This window comes from Falco naumanni, chromosome 5, assembly GCF_017639655.2.
Source record: "Falco naumanni isolate bFalNau1 chromosome 5, bFalNau1.pat, whole genome shotgun sequence".
Taxonomy (NCBI): Eukaryota; Metazoa; Chordata; class Aves; order Falconiformes; family Falconidae; genus Falco; species Falco naumanni.
The window spans coordinates 71916708-71931917 of record NC_054058.1 but is presented as its reverse complement, the minus strand read 5'-3'; the positions used below and the strand labels follow the sequence as shown (position 1 = coordinate 71931917).

Sequence of the window (15210 nt, the reverse complement as noted above, 5' to 3'; positions counted from 1 at the left end):
ACCATGGCACCCCATCTCCCTACCACCCCAGCACCATGTAGCCATGGCACGCTGGCACCCCATCTCTCCACCACCATGGCACTAGGACATCATGGCAATTTATCACCCCATCACCATGGCACTAGGGCATCCCAGCACCAGGGCACCCTTGCACCCCAGCACCCTGGCACCATGTCACATCAGCACCCTGGCACCTCAGCACCCCAACCACCCCAGCACCCACTGGGGAGCCCCCTGCCACCCCAACACCCGCCATGGCCTGCATGTACACCCTTGCTGGGTGCAATCCTCCCCGGGGAGTGTGCACCCTCATGCAAAGGACACACAGGGCCTTGCAAGCATGTGCACCCATCTGCACACTTGCATGTGCACACACACCTGTGAGTTTGCGTGCTTGTGCTAAGGGCATGCCCACCCCTGTAAGTGTGCACCCTCAGGCAAAGGACATGTGTGCACATGCATGCACACGCTTGTAAGCACAAGCATGCACACCTCCATGAGTGTGCACACCCACCTGTGCACATTTTTGCAGCATGTGCACACATGCACATGCTTGCAAACATGTGCATGCCTGCCACAGATCTGTGAGTTTGCACACTTGTGGTAAGGGCATGCACACACCTGTGAGCACAATGCTGCCCGCTTGTGCACCCTCGTGTAAAGGATGTGTGTGCACTTGGAAGCATGTGCACGCATCTGCATGCTTGCCATCACACAGACACATGCATGCGTGCCTGTGAGTTTGCACAATTACACTAAGGGCATGCACACTCCCGTGAGTGTGTATACTCGCTTGTGTCTTGTGCAAAGGGCTCCACTCCGTGAAGGGCCAGCATTGCCCACACAACCTCCATGCATGTCCCTATGTGAGGGGCACAGACCCTCTCTTGTGAGCACAGCAGCTGGTGCCTGGTCACCGCGCATGTGCAAGGCAGCCTTGTGCATGTGAGTGTGTCCCCAGAGCTCCTGGGACACAGGCATGTGTCCTGGCCTCATGCCAGGGGCACAGGCAACCTGGTGTGGGAGGGGGCCATGCTGGCCCCTGGTGTGAGCACACAGCCCCTGTGCAAGGTCACACAGGTCCCGTGAGATACACAGCCCCTGTGCAAGCACACAGCCTCTCCAGTGAGTGCCAGCCTCGTGCAAGAACACTCCCATGTGCAAGTGTGTCCAGCCCTTGTGCAAGTGAGCACCTGTGCAAGCACACTCACATGCCCCAGTGCCCCAAGCCACCGTGCAAGCACAGCTGTAGTGCAAACACATCCCGCTGCATGTGCACAGTGCCCCTGCAAGCACACTCCCTGTGCCAGTGCCCCCAGCCCTCGTGCCAGCACAGCACCCCTGCAAGACCACTCCCTTGCCCCAGCACACCCAGCCATCGTGCAAGCACACTGCCCTGCATGCACAGCACCCACACAAAGACACTCTGATGCACCAGTGCACCAAGCCCTTGTGCAAGCACACTCCCCGTGCAAGCACACTCCCATGTCCAACTGCACCCACCCTGGTGCAAGCCCACTCCCCTGCATGCACAGCCCCCATGCAAGCACAAAACCTTGCGTGTGCACAGCGCCTGTGCAAGCCTGCTCCCTTGCCCCAGTGCACCCAGCCCTTGTGCAAACACACTCTCACATCCAGCTGTACCCAACACTTGTGTAAGCCCACTCCTGTGCAAGCCTAGCTGCGGTGCCAGCACAGTCCCCTGCATGTGCACCGTGCATGTGCAAGCACGGTCCCCTGCAAGCACACTCCCTGTGCAAGTGCAGCCAGCCCTCATGCCAGCACAGCATGCATGAAAGCTGCTCCCTTGCACCAACTGCCGCCAGCCATGGTGCAAGCACACTGCCCCGCACGCACAGCCCCTGTGCAAGCACAAGCAGTAAGTATTAGTCATATACAAACTGACAAGTAGTCTCTGTCTGCTGTTCATGGTCATATTATATTATTCTGAAAGGAAAAGAAATTAAAGATTTGGCAAAATATTCCCCATTGTTATCAACATAGTCAGTTCTATGCAACTATACATGAACCACGTTATTTTATAAACATTGTAACAGAAGGAAAACAGCATCACAGCATGGCCTTATGAAAGTATGTCTCAAGTTTACAAAATTAATTATAAATTATAAAAGTAATTAATCAACCATGCTTTCTTTGAAATCACTCTGTAAAATAATTTATTAGCCTTTATGTAATAGTCACAGATGCTAAACTCAGCTGTCACAGATGTTTCCACCACCTAGTCTGATAACTGTTTTTTTTCACATGACCTTCTTTTGCCAAAGAATCAAAGCATGCTAATTAGACCTACAAAAGGGAAATAAATCCTCACTTTAAAAGCTCATTTCTTTCTGTCTGCAAACTTAACATAGCCTATGTGTGTGTATTCTTGGTAACTATGTTGCATACACCTCATGACTTTCATGAAAATTATTGTTCAACCATCAGCAAAAACATGTAGGTGTTTTGTTGTGTTTTGTTTTGTGTTTTGTTTGTTTTGTTTTGTTTTAAGACTATGCTGCCTGCATGTTATTTCTCTCACGATTCAGTATCTCACTCTTTGAAATTGATGTATTTCTCCTTTTACACTAAAATCTCTGCAACAGCTGATATTAATGAATTTGCAATAAAGTAGCTTGAAATGACACCTTAATAGGTTATAATCGGCATGTACAAATGTCTTGTGCAGGAGTGGCAAATTCTACAAGATGGTGATATTGATCATTAGCACAATGATCCATGTCACAAGCACCTCAGTTTATCATAATCTCATTTCCTTAATGATATATGTAAGCATTTTCATCTAGGAGATACTCCAATAAATCAGTATGATACTGCATCTGAATCCTATCAGAAAGAACATGAAAAGGTAAAATATTTTCAGCAAACTTCATGAGAATAGCAGAAAAGTGTGTCATGATCTTGGTAACGTCGTAACTGAGGAAACATCTAGGTTACCTACACTAACTGAGGACTTCAGGAAATTTCCCTGCTAGTGCAACTGAAAGTTTCTGGGTTTTTTCATCTTGTTTACTTTTTTACTCTTCAGAAAACTTGTTGTATAAATAGGTGTAATTAACTAACAACAGAGCTTTCTGTAAATAAGTTTTTTTTTCTGCTAAAAATTGCTGCTCAGGCAGTCCTTTTGTATACTTGTTTCAAGTATTCTGTGGGAAAAAAAAAAAAAAAAAGCTAGGTGCAGACAAGCTATTGCTAAGCATCAAGAGTGGTGAAAAGTAACCGCTGCAGAAGGGAAAACCCTGCTTTGAGTCATTACACACTGTCACTGTAATTTGAGGTTAAAAGTTGGTATGTGGTCAGATGTCGAGAAAACAAGGGGCAGTCAGACTGACAACATGGAGATGTCTACACAGAGGTGAAGGACTGATCAAAGTGAAGGTTTTTCACCAGTGATGCTCTGACAGGCCTCCATGATCCAAGAGATGTGAAACATTAGCCCTACCAACAGGAATACTCAGGCTGAAAGAAGAAAAGATAGGTAAAACATGGTATGAGTGGGTGAAAACTACTGTGAGCATGATAGACATGTCTGAGGTTAAAATGACACAAAGATAAGGTCAAAGATAATTCTTTTCCTATCAGAAAATGATGATTCTTCAAAAATACTCACTTTCGCATAGGTACACAGATTTTGAGATTGTATCTTTCAGAAAGTAAAACTGATTAAAAGTATGAATAAAGAGAAAAAACCTTGCTTCAGTCTTTTGGGGGAATGTTATCTTTAGATTCTTCCTTTTCACACCTTTTTTTTTTCCATTGATTACACTAAAATAATGCAGTATAATCTATATTATTTTTTCTTTGTATTGTATACCATATAACAAAAAAAAAAAAAGATGGACCTCAAACAATATTCCTGTCCCTCTTCACCAACTACATACATTTTTTTTTTTTTAATCATGTGTTATTTACACAAGAAAACAACCAAACCAAACACCCACCTTTCCCAGGCAGTCATAAATCATCTGGGCAGTGCTAGTTTATGTATCAACAGTTTTTATGAGACTCAAGAAAATAATCTATGTATTTCTTTTGCTTGAACAAGTATTAAAGCTTGGATTCAGAATTAAAATCAGAGCATATGTATAAGTCTGCCCTTAATATAAAATGACACTTCCCAAACTGTAGGTGAAATTTTGGCTTCAATTGTTGACCAGTCAAGACCAAAATTTTATTTGAGGATCCCCTATCTTAGGATGGATATCTCAACAGTGGACAGAAATACTGCTAAACAATTTCATGCAATACAGCTCATGAACCAGTTAAAAATAACATGCTTAGTTGCATTAAGCATGGTAAATTGTGAAGAGCTGAATGTCTGTTCATTGAATTTTTCCCAATGGCAGGATCAATAAGCTCTTCATATGGACTCTCAATTGTATCATAAACAAGAAAAATCTTTGTGAAGCAGATTTTAGAAAGAAGATAGTTTTTGCAATCTTGCACAGTTGAGGAAACAGTTTTTTAGTTTTCTGCATTACTCTAACTTCTCTCCTTCAGGCAGGCTTTGCATTTAGGCTGGAAAAATGCATGAGGACCAACTATTTAATGCTTAGAAACAGAAATTTTAATAATAGAGCTCAAGCAATACATTTTTCCCTTGCTATTGACCTATGTGCAATTGGATATTCAGACTTAGACAGTACTCATGGATTATTTTCACCCAAAGTTCTTTATATTATTTTGGTGCTTTGCTAGAAGCTCTTGTAAAAATAAAAAGTGTGAACTTTTGTGTGTAACAGTTTGTCAGACACTTATTAACCTGAAGGGAGAATTATTTCTCAAAATATATGAAAAATAAAGTGTAGTTCAAGTACACACTTTAAGTGCCTGGGAAAGGCTTGGCATACCATTAAAGTAGCACTTACATTATAAAATGAAAATATAAATAAGAGACCTCTATTTTTAATTGAGCATAATTTTAAGATTTGTCTTTTTCTTTTTCTCTGTGTAGGCAATATTTAGCTGACTTGACTGAAGTTCAATTCAATTGATTAAAGGTCAATTCAGCATGCCTTTTTTTCTAAGCACGTGAAAAACAGTAGGTAATATTTGGTAACATTGTTTTTGAACTTCCCAGACATTTCATCTATATTTTTTAAATGCCTTAGATACATTGCTTCTATCAAAAGCTAAATTTTACTTTCTTGAGGCAGATCTTGCTCACATCATTCTTGCTACTCAGCACAAATGTTTAATATAAACTTATAGAAAGTCTGTTGGAAATGGAATACAAATAATATGTACACAGAACAAAAATAGGAACGACCAAGTTACTACAATGAAAAAAAGAGGAAAAATGTCCAGTTTAAAGCTGTTCTAGATCTTGGGAAATATAACAATTTCCTGTTACTCTGCTAACTTTGGGTATACATAAGACAAGTAGGGCTGGAAATGATGGGTTCTAACCACTGAAAAGTTTATCTCCGCAGTGCAAGGCAGATCAATGCATTATGTGTCAAGTTTTTCATGGAAAGAAGTGAATGCCTCAGAACTGAAGCTAAAAAAGCCTGGCTCATGTGTGGGAAGCTAGAGCTGGATATTGGCAAAAGGTAAAACCTGTCATGTTGAGATAGGATTGTATGCTCAAATTCATTCAGGTTTCAAAGTCTACAGTATTATTCTACTAGTGTGTACCTACTTTTCTTTCAAAAGTGAAGGGAAGATTGCTGTTTTCTTTAAAATAAGCTTTACTCTAAAAAAATTTCTTGAAAATATATGTGTTTAGACCAGTGCTCCACAGCACAGGCAACTGGAGGATTCAGTACTGCACTGCCATCCCCGGTGGCTCTGGGCTGTAGAGGTAGTTCTTGCAGAGAAAAAAAACAAACCCAAACCTTTCAGTTCACTTCCTTGAATCCTTCAGGACTGAATAGTTGTATTGATTTATTAACAGCCCATAGTAGTTAGAGAACTACATACTTATGAGAAAAACAAAAATTCAAAATGTAAACCAAAATTCTGGACACTTGCAACAGTGACACATACCTGCAAATTTCTAAATACCCTTTACTAACCATTCCCAAACAGTCCTCATGCATACACGTGTGCATATACACCCTGCTTTACCCAGGGTGACAGTACCCATCTGTAGAGGACTGAAGGCAGTGGGTTGATCAGAACTGATAACATGCAGCTGTGACCTTGCCTCCAAGTCAGTGGGTTGATTGACATGGATGATGTGCAGCTGTAGCTCGTTCCTGCTAAGTAGATAAATAGCCCTGAGGATGGTGGGAGAAGGGAGTTGGGTAGAGGAGGAGCAGTTGGTAGGAGCCGGGTAGAGGAGGTGCCTCGCCTCGCCTCGCCTCGCCTCGCCTCGCCTCGCCTCGCCTCGCCTCGCCTCGCCTCGCCTCGCCTCGCCTCGCCTCGCCTCGCCTCGCCTCGCCTCGCCTCGCCTCGCCTCGCCTCGCCTCGCCTCGCCTCGCCTCGCCTCGCCTCGCCTCGCCTCGCCTCGCCTCGCCTCGCCTCGCCTCGCCTCGCCTCGCCTCGCCTCGCCTCGCCTCGCCTCGCCTCGCCTCGCCTCGCCTCGCCTCGCCTCGCCTCGCCTCGCCTCGCCTCGCCTCGCCTCGCCTCGCCTCGCTCGCCTCGCCTCGCCTCGCCTCGCCTCGCCTCGCCTCGCCTCGCCTCGCCTCGCCTCGCCTCGCCTCGCCTCGCCTCGCCTCGCCTCGCCTCGCCTCGCCTCGCCTCGCCTCGCCTCGCCTCGCCTCGCCTCGCCTCGCCTCGCCTCGCCTCGCCTCGCCTCGCCTCGCCTCGCCTCGCCTCGCCTCGCCTCGCCTCGCCTCGCCTCGCCTCGCCTCGCCTCGCCTCGCCTCGCCTCGCCTCGCCTCGCCTCGCCTCGCCTCGCCTCGCCTCGCCTCGCCTCGCCTCGCCTCGCCTCGCCTCGCCTCGCCTCGCCTCGCCTCGCCTCGCCTCGCCTCGCCTCGCCTCGCCTCGCCTCGCCTCGCCTCGCCTCGCCTCGCCTCGCCTCGCCTCGCCTCGCCTCGCCTCGCCTCGCCTCGCCTCGCCTCGCCTCGCCTCGCCTCGCCTCGCCTCGCCTCGCCTCGCCTCGCCTCGCCTCGCCTCGCCTCGCCTCGCCTCGCCTCGCCTCGCCTCGCCTCGCCTCGCCTCGCCTCGCCTCGCCTCGCCTCGCCTCGCCTCGCCTCGCCTCGCCTCGCCTCGCCTCGCCTCGCCTCGCCTCGCCTCGCCTCGCCTCGCCTCGCCTCGCCTCGCCTCGCCTCGCCTCGCCTCGCCTCGCCTCGCCTCGCCTCGCCTCGCCTCGCCTCGCCTCGCCTCGCCTCGCCTCGCCTCGCCTCGCCTCGCCTCGCCTCGCCTCGCCTCGCCTCGCCTCGCCTCGCCTCGCCTCGCCTCGCCTCGCCTCGCCTCGCCTCGCCTCGCCTCGCCTCGCCTCGCCTCGCCTCGCCTCGCCTCGCCTCGCCTCGCCTCGCCTCGCCTCGCCTCGCCTCGCCTCGCCTCGCCTCGCCTCGCCTCGCCTCGCCTCGCCTCGCCTCGCCTCGCCTCGCCTCGCCTCGCCTCGCCTCGCCTCGCCTCGCCTCGCCTCGCCTCGCCTCGCCTCGCCTCGCCTCGCCTCGCCTCGCCTCGCCTCGCCTCGCCTCGCCTCGCCTCGCCTCGCCTCGCCTCGCCTCGCCTCGCCTCGCCTCGCCTCGCCTCGCCTCGCCTCGCCTCGCCTCGCCTCGCCTCGCCTCGCCTCGCCTCGCCTCGCCTCGCCTCGCCTCGCCTCGCCTCGCCTCGCCTCGCCTCGCCTCGCCTCGCCTCGCCTCGCCTCGCCTCGCCTCGCCTCGCCTCGCCTCGCCTCGCCTCGCCTCGCCTCGCCTCGCCTCGCCTCGCCTCGCCTCGCCTCGCCTCGCCTCGCCTCGCCTCGCCTCGCCTCGCCTCGCCTCGCCTCGCCTCGCCTCGCCTCGCCTCGCCTCGCCTCGCCTCGCCTCGCCTCGCCTCGCCTCGCCTCGCCTCGCCTCGCCTCGCCTCGCCTCGCCCTCGCCTCGCCTCGCCTCGCCTCGCCTCGCCTCGCCTCGCCTCGCCTCGCCTCGCCTCGCCTCGCCTCGCCTCGCCTCGCCTCGCCTCGCCTCGCCTCGCCTCGCCTCGCCTCGCCTCGCCTCGCCTCGCCTCGCCTCGCCTCGCCTCGCCTCGCCTCGCCTCGCCTCGCCTCGCCTCGCCTCGCCTCGCCTCGCCTCGCCTCGCCTCGCCTCGCCTCGCCTCGCCTCGCCTCGCCTCGCCTCGCCTCGCCTCGCCTCGCCTCGCCTCGCCTCGCCTCGCCTCGCCTCGCCTCGCCTCGCCTCGCCTCGCCTCGCCTCGCCTCGCCTCGCCTCGCCTCGCCTCGCCTCGCCTCGCCTCGCCTCGCCTCGCCTCGCCTCGCCTCGCCTCGCCTCGCCTCGCCTCGCCTCGCCTCGCCTCGCCTCGCCTCGCCTCGCCTCGCCTCGCCTCGCCTCGCCTCGCCTCGCCTCGCCTCGCCTCGCCTCGCCTCGCCTCGCCTCGCCTCGCCTCGCCTCGCCTCGCCTCGCCTCGCCTCGCCTCGCCTCGCCTCGCCTCGCCTCGCCTCGCCTCGCCTCGCCTCGCCTCGCCTCGCCTCGCCTCGCCTCGCCTCGCCTCGCCTCGCCTCGCCTCGCCTCGCCTCGCCTCGCCTCGCCTCGCCTCGCCTCGCCTCGCCTCGCCTCGCCTCGCCTCGCCTCGCCTCGCCTCGCCTCGCCTCGCCTCGCCTCGCCTCGCCTCGCCTCGCCTCGCCTCGCCTCGCCTCGCCTCGCCTCGCCTCGCCTCGCCTCGCCTCGCCTCGCCTCGCCTCGCCTCGCCTCGCCTCGCCTCGCCTCGCCTCGCCTCGCCTCGCCTCGCCTCGCCTCGCCTCGCCTCGCCTCGCCTCGCCTCGCCTCGCCTCGCCTCGCCTCGCCTCGCCTCGCCTCGCCTCGCCTCGCCTCGCCTCGCCTCGCCTCGCCTCGCCTCGCCTCGCCTCGCCTCGCCTCGCCTCGCCTCGCCTCGCCTCGCCTCGCCTCGCCTCGCCTCGCCTCGCCTCGCCTCGCCTCGCCTCGCCTCGCCTCGCCTCGCCTCGCCTCGCCTCGCCTCGCCTCGCCTCGCCTCGCCTCGCCTCGCCTCGCCTCGCCTCGCCTCGCCTCGCCTCGCCTCGCCTCGCCTCGCCTCGCCTCGCCTCGCCTCGCCTCGCCTCGCCTCGCCTCGCCTCGCCTCGCCTCGCCTCGCCTCGCCTCGCCTCGCCTCGCCTCGCCTCGCCTCGCCTCGCCTCGCCTCGCCTCGCCTCGCCTCGCCTCGCCTCGCCTCGCCTCGCCTCGCCTCGCCTCGCCTCGCCTCGCCTCGCCTCGCCTCGCCTCGCCTCGCCTCGCCTCGCCTCGCCTCGCCTCGCCTCGCCTCGCCTCGCCTCGCCTCGCCTCGCCTCGCCTCGCCTCGCCTCGCCTCGCCTCGCCTCGCCTCGCCTCGCCTCGCCTCGCCTCGCCTCGCCTCGCCTCGCCTCGCCTCGCCTCGCCTCGCCTCGCCTCGCCTCGCCTCGCCCTCGCCTCGCCTCGCCTCGCCTCGCCTCGCCTCGCCTCGCCTCGCCTCGCCTCGCCTCGCCTCGCCTCGCCTCGCCTCGCCTCGCCTCGCCTCGCCTCGCCTCGCCTCGCCTCGCCTCGCCTCGCCTCGCCTCGCCTCGCCTCGCCTCGCCTCGCCTCGCCTCGCCTCGCCTCGCCTCGCCTCGCCTCGCCTCGCCTCGCCTCGCCTCGCCTCGCCTCGCCTCGCCTCGCCTCGCCTCGCCTCGCCTCGCCTCGCCTCGCCTCGCCTCGCCTCGCCTCGCCTCGCCTCGCCTCGCCTCGCCTCGCCTCGCCTCGCCTCGCCTCGCCTCGCCTCGCCTCGCCTCGCCTCGCCTCGCCTCGCCTCGCCTCGCCTCGCCTCGCCTCGCCTCGCCTCGCCTCGCCTCGCCTCGCCTCGCCTCGCCTCGCCTCGCCTCGCCTCGCCTCGCCTCGCCTCGCCTCGCCTCGCCTCGCCTCGCCTCGCCTCGCCTCGCCTCGCCTCGCCTCGCCTCGCCTCGCCTCGCCTCGCCTCGCCTCGCCTCGCCTCGCCTCGCCTCGCCTCGCCTCGCCTCGCCTCGCCTCGCCTCGCCTCGCCTCGCCTCGCCTCGCCTCGCCTCGCCTCGCCTCGCCTCGCCTCGCCTCGCCTCGCCTCGCCTCGCCTCGCCTCGCCTCGCCTCGCCTCGCCTCGCCTCGCCTCGCCTCGCCTCGCCTCGCCTCGCCTCGCCTCGCCTCGCCTCGCCTCGCCTCGCCTCGCCTCGCCTCGCCTCGCCTCGCCTCGCCTCGCCTCGCCTCGCCTCGCCTCGCCTCGCCTCGCCTCGCCTCGCCTCGCCTCGCCTCGCCTCGCCTCGCCTCGCCTCGCCTCGCCTCGCCTCGCCTCGCCTCGCCTCGCCTCGCCTCGCCTCGCCTCGCCTCGCCTCGCCTCGCCTCGCCTCGCCTCGCCTCGCCTCGCCTCGCCTCGCCTCGCCTCGCCTCGCCTCGCCTCGCCTCGCCTCGCCTCGCCTCGCCTCGCCTCGCCTCGCCTCGCCTCGCCTCGCCTCGCCTCGCCTCGCCTCGCCTCGCCTCGCCTCGCCTCGCCTCGCCTCGCCTCGCCTCGCCTCGCCTCGCCTCGCCTCGCCTCGCCTCGCCTCGCCTCGCCTCGCCTCGCCTCGCCTCGCCTCGCCTCGCCTCGCCTCGCCTCGCCTCGCCTCGCCTCGCCTCGCCTCGCCTCGCCTCGCCTCGCCTCGCCTCGCCTCGCCTCGCCTCGCCTCGCCTCGCCTCGCCTCGCCTCGCCTCGCCTCGCCTCGCCTCGCCTCGCCTCGCTCGCCTCGCCTCGCCTCGCCTCGCCTCGCCTCGCCTCGCCTCGCCTCGCCTCGCCTCGCCTCGCCTCGCCTCGCCTCGCCTCGCCTCGCCTCGCCTCGCCTCGCCTCGCCTCGCCTCGCCTCGCCTCGCCTCGCCTCGCCTCGCCTCGCCTCGCCTCGCCTCGCCTCGCCTCGCCTCGCCTCGCCTCGCCTCGCCTCGCCTCGCCTCGCCTCGCCTCGCCTCGCCTCGCCTCGCCTCGCCTCGCCTCGCCTCGCCTCGCCTCGCCTCGCCTCGCCTCGCCTCGCCTCGCCTCGCCTCGCCTCGCCTCGCCTCGCCTCGCCTCGCCTCGCCTCGCCTCGCCTCGCCTCGCCTCGCCTCGCCTCGCCTCGCCTCGCCTCGCCTCGCCTCGCCTCGCCTCGCCTCGCCTCGCCTCGCCTCGCCTCGCCTCGCCTCGCCTCGCCTCGCCTCGCCTCGCCTCGCCTCGCCTCGCCTCGCCTCGCCTCGCCTCGCCTCGCCTCGCCTCGCCTCGCCTCGCCTCGCCTCGCCTCGCCTCGCCTCGCCTCGCCTCGCCTCGCCTCGCCTCGCCTCGCCTCGCCTCGCCTCGCCTCGCCTCGCCTCGCCTCGCCTCGCCTCGCCTCGCCTCGCCTCGCCTCGCCTCGCCTCGCCTCGCCTCGCCTCGCCTCGCCTCGCCTCGCCTCGCCTCGCCTCGCCTCGCCTCGCCTCGCCTCGCCTCGCCTCGCCTCGCCTCGCCTCGCCTCGCCTCGCCTCGCCTCGCCTCGCCTCGCCTCGCCTCGCCTCGCCTCGCCTCGCCTCGCCTCGCCTCGCCTCGCCTCGCCTCGCCTCGCCTCGCCTCGCCTCGCCTCGCCTCGCCTCGCCTCGCCTCGCCTCGCCTCGCCTCGCCTCGCCTCGCCTCGCCTCGCCTCGCCTCGCCTCGCCTCGCCTCGCCTCGCCTCGCCTCGCCTCGCCTCGCCTCGCCTCGCCTCGCCTCGCCTCGCCTCGCCTCGCCTCGCCTCGCCTCGCCTCGCCTCGCCTCGCCTCGCCTCGCCTCGCCTCGCCTCGCCTCGCCTCGCCTCGCCTCGCCTCGCCTCGCCTCGCCTCGCCTCGCCTCGCCTCGCCTCGCCTCGCCTCGCCTCGCCTCGCCTCGCCTCGCCTCGCCTCGCCTCGCCTCGCCTCGCCTCGCCTCGCCTCGCCTCGCCTCGCCTCGCCTCGCCTCGCCTCGCCTCGCCTCGCCTCGCCTCGCCTCGCCTCGCCTCGCCTCGCCTCGCCTCGCCTCGCCTCGCCTCGCCTCGCCTCGCCTCGCCTCGCCTCGCCTCGCCTCGCCTCGCCTCGCCTCGCCTCGCCTCGCCTCGCCTCGCCTCGCCTCGCCTCGCCTCGCCTCGCCTCGCCTCGCCTCGCCTCGCCTCGCCTCGCCTCGCCTCGCCTCGCCTCGCCTCGCCTCGCCTCGCCTCGCCTCGCCTCGCCTCGCCTCGCCTCGCCTCGCCTCGCCTCGCCTCGCCTCGCCTCGCCTCGCCTCGCCTCGCCTCGCCTCGCCTCGCCTCGCCTCGCCTCGCCTCGCCTCGCCTCGCCTCGCCTCGCCTCGCCTCGCCTCGCCTCGCCTCGCCTCGCCTCGCCTCGCCTCGCCTCGCCTCGCCTCGCCTCGCCTCGCCTCGCCTCGCCTCGCCTCGCCTCGCCTCGCCTCGCCTCGCCTCGCCTCGCCTCGCCTCGCCTCGCCTCGCCTCGCCTCGCCTCGCCTCGCCTCGCCTCGCCTCGCCTCGCCTCGCCTCGCCTCGCCTCGCCTCGCCTCGCCTCGCCTCGCCTCGCCTCGCCTCGCCTCGCCTCGCCTCGCCTCGCCTCGCCTCGCCTCGCCTCGCCTCGCCTCGCCTCGCCTCGCCTCGCCTCGCCTCGCCTCGCCTCGCCTCGCCTCGCCTCGCCTCGCCTCGCCTCGCCTCGCCTCGCCTCGCCTCGCCTCGCCTCGCCTCGCCTCGCCTCGCCTCGCCTCGCCTCGCCTCGCCTCGCCTCGCCTCGCCTCGCCTCGCCTCGCCTCGCCTCGCCTCGCCTCGCCTCGCCTCGCCTCGCCTCGCCTCGCCTCGCCTCGCCTCGCCTCGCCTCGCCTCGCCTCGCCTCGCCTCGCCTCGCCTCGCCTCGCCTCGCCTCGCCTCGCCTCGCCTCGCCTCGCCTCGCCTCGCCTCGCCTCGCCTCGCCTCGCCTCGCCTCGCCTCGCCTCGCCTCGCCTCGCCTCGCCTCGCCTCGCCTCGCCTCGCCTCGCCTCGCCTCGCCTCGCCTCGCCTCGCCTCGCCTCGCCTCGCCTCGCCTCGCCTCGCCTCGCCTCGCCTCGCCTCGCCTCGCCTCGCCTCGCCTCGCCTCGCCTCGCCTCGCCTCGCCTCGCCTCGCCTCGCCTCGCCTCGCCTCGCCTCGCCTCGCCTCGCCTCGCCTCGCCTCGCCTCGCCTCGCCTCGCCTCGCCTCGCCTCGCCTCGCCTCGCCTCGCCTCGCCTCGCCTCGCCTCGCCTCGCCTCGCCTCGCCTCGCCTCGCCTCGCCTCGCCTCGCCTCGCCTCGCCTCGCCTCGCCTCGCCTCGCCTCGCCTCGCCTCGCCTCGCCTCGCCTCGCCTCGCCTCGCCTCGCCTCGCCTCGCCTCGCCTCGCCTCGCCTCGCCTCGCCTCGCCTCGCCTCGCCTCGCCTCGCCTCGCCTCGCCTCGCCTCGCCTCGCCTCGCCTCGCCTCGCCTCGCCTCGCCTCGCCTCGCCTCGCCTCGCCTCGCCTCGCCTCGCCTCGCCTCGCCTCGCCTCGCCTCGCCTCGCCTCGCCTCGCCTCGCCTCGCCTCGCCTCGCCTCGCCTCGCCTCGCCTCGCCTCGCCTCGCCTCGCCTCGCCTCGCCTCGCCTCGCCTCGCCTCGCCTCGCCTCGCCTCGCCTCGCCTCGCCTCGCCTCGCCTCGCCTCGCCTCGCCTCGCCTCGCCTCGCCTCGCCTCGCCTCGCCTCGCCTCGCCTCGCCTCGCCTCGCCTCGCCTCGCCTCGCCTCGCCTCGCCTCGCCTCGCCTCGCCTCGCCTCGCCTCGCCTCGCCTCGCCTCGCCTCGCCTCGCCTCGCCTCGCCTCGCCTCGCCTCGCCTCGCCTCGCCTCGCCTCGCCTCGCCTCGCCTCGCCTCGCCTCGCCTCGCCTCGCCTCGCCTCGCCTCGCCTCGCCTCGCCTCGCCTCGCCTCGCCTCGCCTCGCCTCGCCTCGCCTCGCCTCGCCTCGCCTCGCCTCGCCTCGCCTCGCCTCGCCTCGCCTCGCCTCGCCTCGCCTCGCCTCGCCTCGCCTCGCCTCGCCTCGCCTCGCCTCGCCTCGCCTCGCCTCGCCTCGCCTCGCCTCGCCTCGCCTCGCCTCGCCTCGCCTCGCCTCGCCTCGCCTCGCCTCGCCTCGCCTCGCCTCGCCTCGCCTCGCCTCGCCTCGCCTCGCCTCGCCTCGCCTCGCCTCGCCTCGCCTCGCCTCGCCTCGCCTCGCCTCGCCTCGCCTCGCCTCGCCTCGCCTCGCCTCGCCTCGCCTCGCCTCGCCTCGCCTCGCCTCGCCTCGCCTCGCCTCGCCTCGCCTCGCCTCGCCTCGCCTCGCCTCGCCTCGCCTCGCCTCGCCTCGCCTCGCCTCGCCTCGCCTCGCCTCGCCTCGCCTCGCCTCGCCTCGCCTCGCCTCGCCTCGCCTCGCCTCGCCTCGCCTCGCCTCGCCTCGCCTCGCCTCGCCTCGCCTCGCCTCGCCTCGCCTCGCCTCGCCTCGCCTCGCCTCGCCTCGCCTCGCCTCGCCTCGCCTCGCCTCGCCTCGCCTCGCCTCGCCTCGCCTCGCCTCGCCTCGCCTCGCCTCGCCTCGCCTCGCCTCGCCTCGCCTCGCCTCGCCTCGCCTCGCCTCGCCTCGCCTCGCCTCGCCTCGCCTCGCCTCGCCTCGCCTCGCCTCGCCTCGCCTCGCCTCGCCTCGCCTCGCCTCGCCTCGCCTCGCCTCGCCTCGCCTCGCCTCGCCTCGCCTCGCCTCGCCTCGCCTCGCCTCGCCTCGCCTCGCCTCGCCTCGCCTCGCCTCGCCTCGCCTCGCCTCGCCTCGCCTCGCCTCGCCTCGCCTCGCCTCGCCTCGCCTCGCCTCGCCTCGCCTCGCCTCGCCTCGCCTCGCCTCGCCTCGCCTCGCCTCGCCTCGCCTCGCCTCGCCTCGCCTCGCCTCGCCTCGCCTCGCCTCGCCTCGCCTCGCCTCGCCTCGCCTCGCCTCGCCTCGCCTCGCCTCGCCTCGCCTCGCCTCGCCTCGCCTCGCCTCGCCTCGCCTCGCCTCGCCTCGCCTCGCCTCGCCTCGCCTCGCCTCGCCTCGCCTCGCCTCGCCTCGCCTCGCCTCGCCTCGCCTCGCCTCGCCTCGCCTCGCCTCGCCTCGCCTCGCCTCGCCTCGCCTCGCCTCGCCTCGCCTCGCCTCGCCTCGCCTCGCCTCGCCTCGCCTCGCCTCGCCTCGCCTCG

The 15210-nt window shown here is 64.3% G+C and overlaps 1 protein-coding gene across 1 annotated transcript in view; it reads right to left on the bottom strand.

The window, feature by feature from the left end:
* LOC121089372 (filamin-C-like) overlaps positions 1-15210 on the bottom strand; it is a 28718-nt gene that overhangs the window by 4171 nt on the left and 9337 nt on the right. The window lies entirely within an intron of this gene.